Source organism: Triticum aestivum, chromosome 3D (genome assembly GCF_018294505.1).
Source record: "Triticum aestivum cultivar Chinese Spring chromosome 3D, IWGSC CS RefSeq v2.1, whole genome shotgun sequence".
In the NCBI taxonomy this organism is placed as follows: domain Eukaryota; kingdom Viridiplantae; phylum Streptophyta; class Magnoliopsida; order Poales; family Poaceae; genus Triticum; species Triticum aestivum.
In genome coordinates this window covers 314,090,421-314,094,039 of record NC_057802.1, presented here as the reverse complement: position 1 = coordinate 314,094,039, position 3,619 = coordinate 314,090,421, and positions in this window count along the sequence as shown.

Here is a 3,619-nt window from a genome sequence, read left to right as displayed (position 1 = left end):
GTAGGCGCGCCCCTCGGCTTTTGGCCCATGGGTGGCCCCCTCTGGTATCTTTTTCCGCCAGTATATTTTATATATTCCAGAAATATTCTCCGTAAATTTTCAGGTCAATCCGAGAACTTTTATTTCTACATAAAAATAACACCATGGCAATTCTGCTAAAAACAGCGCCAGTTCGGGTTAGTTCCATTCAAATCATGCAAATTAGAGTCCAAAACAAGGGCAAACGAGTTTGGAAAAGTAGATACGATGGAGACGTATCAACTCCCCCAAGCTTAACCCATTGCTTGTCCCCAAGCAATTCAGTTGACAAACTGAAAGTGACAAAGAAAAACTTTTACAAACTTTGTTTGATCTTGTTGTTGCAAATATGTCTAGCCAATATTCAGGTTTTCGGCAAAGATTATGAACTAACCATATTCACAATAACACTTAGATCTCACATTTACTCATATCAATAGCACAATCAACTAGCGAGCAATAACAAAATATCTCGGATGACAACACATTTTCAAAACAGTCATGATATAATATGATATAATGGTATCTCGCTAGCCCTTTGTGAGACCACAAAACATAAATGTAGAGAACCCCTGAAGATCAAGCACTGACTAGACATTATAATTCATGGCAAAAGAGATCCAGTCACACTCATACTCAACATCAATTAAAAACAAAGCATAAAAATGGTAATAGTGCTCTCCAGCTGGTGCTTTAATAAGAGGATGATGACTCAAAATAAAAGTAAATAGATAGGCCCTTCACAGAGGGAAGCAGGGATTTGCAGAGGCGCCAAAGCTCGAAGCTTTTAAAACAGAGATTGATATAATTTTGAGAGGCATGCTACATAACAACCAAGAGACCTCACTATCTTCCATGCTAGACACATTATAGGCGGTTCCCAAACAGAATGGTAAGGTTTTACTCACCCTCCACCGACAAACACACTCTACGGCTAGCCGAATCCACGGGTACCGTCCATACCAACAACAATCCTGGGAGAGTTTTGTTTCATTATTATATTTTGATTTTATTTTGATCATGGAACTGGGCATCCCAATTACCAGCCACTTTCTCGTGAATGACAAGTGAATAAACACTCATCGTGAGAATAACCCACCTATCATGGAAGATACTAACATCCCTGATATGTCTCCAACGTATCTATAATTTATGAAATATTCATGCCATGTTTGCAACAATTTTATAAGGTTCTGGTATGATTTTATTAGAACTAACCCGGACTGGCGCTATTTTCAGCAAAACTACCATGGTGTCGTTTTTTGTGCAGAAATAAAAGTTCTCGGTATGGGCTGAAAATTTACGGTGATTTTTATGGACCAAGAGACCCCCGAAGCACCGGAGCTAGGCCAGAAGAGTCCCGAGGAGGCCACAAGCCTCCGGGGCGCGCCCTAGCGGGGGCGCCCAAGGACTTGTGGGCCCCTCGGGCACCCCCCTGACTTGTTTCCAACGCCAAAAATTCTTATAAATATAGAAACCTCCAAAAGAACACTAGATCGGAAGTTCCGCTGCCGCAAGCCCCTGTAGCCATGAAAAACCAATTGGGAGCCCGTTCCGGCACCCTGCCAGAGGGGGAAACCATCACCGGAGGCCATCTTCATCATCCCGGCGGCCACCATGATGAGGAGGGAGTAGTTCACCCTCGGGGCTGAGGGTTTGTACTAGTAGCTATGTGTTTGATATCTCTCTCTCTCTCTCTCTCGTGTTCTTGATTTGGCACGATCTTGATGTTCCACGAGCTTTGTTATTATAGATGGATCATATGGTGTTCTTCCCTCTCTACCTTCTTGTGATGAATTGAGTCTTGCTCTTTGAGGTTTCGTTATGTTGGATTGAGTATTGGATTTGAGAACACTTGATGTATATCTTGCGATGGGATATCTATGGTGACAATGGGATGTTCTATTGATTCACTTGATGTATGTTTTGGTACTCAACTCGCAGATTCCCGAGGTGACATTGGGGTAATCTATGCATAAGGGTTGATGCACGTTTTCATCCTACGTTCTCCGCTAGAAACTTTGGAGTGATTCTTTGTTGCACGTTGAGGGATTGTTATATGATCCAACTATGATATCATTGTTGAGAAAACTTGCACCGGTGAAAGTATGAACTCTAGGCCTTGTTTCAAGCATTGCAATACCGTTTTTGATCACTTTTATTACTAGTTACCTTGCTGTTTTTATATTTTAAGATTACAAAAACCTACATCTACCATCTATATTACACTTGTATCACCAACTCTTCGCCGAATTAGTGCACCTATACAATTTACCATAGTATTGGGTGTGTTGGGGACACAAGAGACTCTTTGTTCTTTGGTTTCAGGGTTGTTTGAGAGAGACCATCTTCATCCTACGCCTTGATGTCTGCTAGAACTAAGTCGGTATTTCCCCAAAGAGGAAGGGATGATGCAGCACAATGATACGTCTCCAACGTATCTATTTTTGATTGTTCCATGATGTTATATTATCAATCTTGGATGTTTTATAATCATTTTATATCATTTTTTGGTACTAGCCTATTGACATAGTGCCAAGTGCCAGTTGCCGTTTTTTGCATGTTTTTTACATCGCAGGAAATCAATACCAAACGGAGTCCAAATGCAACGAAACTTTACGGAGATTTTTTTGGACCAGAAGACACCTAATGGGCTAAGGCTGCGCCTGGGGGGTGCTCCGAGGAGAGCACAACCCACTAGGGCGCGCCAGGAGGCCCAGGCGCGCCCCAGTGGGTTGTGCCCACCTCGGGTGCCCCCCGGACCACCTCTTTGCTCTATAAATAACCCAATATTCCAGAAACCCTAGGGGAGTCGACGAAAATCAATTCCAGCAGCCGCAGAGTCCAGAACCACCAGATCCAATCTAGACACCATCAAGAAGGGGTTCGCCACTTCCATTGGTGCCTCTCTGATGATGCGTGAGTAGTTCTTTGTAGACCTTCGGGTCCGTAGTTAGTAGCTAGATGGCTTCCTCTCTCTCATTTGATTCTCAATACAATGGTCTCTTGGAGATCCATATGATGTAACTCTTTTTGCGGTGTGTTTGTTGGGATCGGATGAACTTTGAGTTTATGATCAGATCTATCTTTTTATATCCATGAAAGTTATTTGAGTTTCTTTGATCTCTTATATGCATGATTGCTTATAGCCTCGTATTTCATCTTCGATATTTAGGTTTTTTTTGGCCAACTTGATCTATTTATCTTGCAATGGGAAGAGGTGCTTTGTAGTGAGTTCGATCTTATGGTGTTTGATCCCAGTGACAGAAGGGGAACCGACACGTATGTATCGTTGCTACTAAGGATAAAATGATGGGGTCTATCTCTACATAGATAGATCTTGTCTACATCATGTCATCGTTCTTATTGCATTACTCCGTTTCTCCACAAACTTAATACACTAGATACATGCTGGATAGCGGTCGATGTGTGGAGTAATAGTAGTAGATGCAGGCAGGAGTCGGTCTACTAATCTTGGACGTGATGCCTATATAATGATCATTGCGTGATATCGTCATGATTATTTGAAGTTCTATCAATTGCCCAACAGTAATTTGTTTACCCACCGTTTGCTATGTTTCTCGAGAAAAGCCACTAGTGA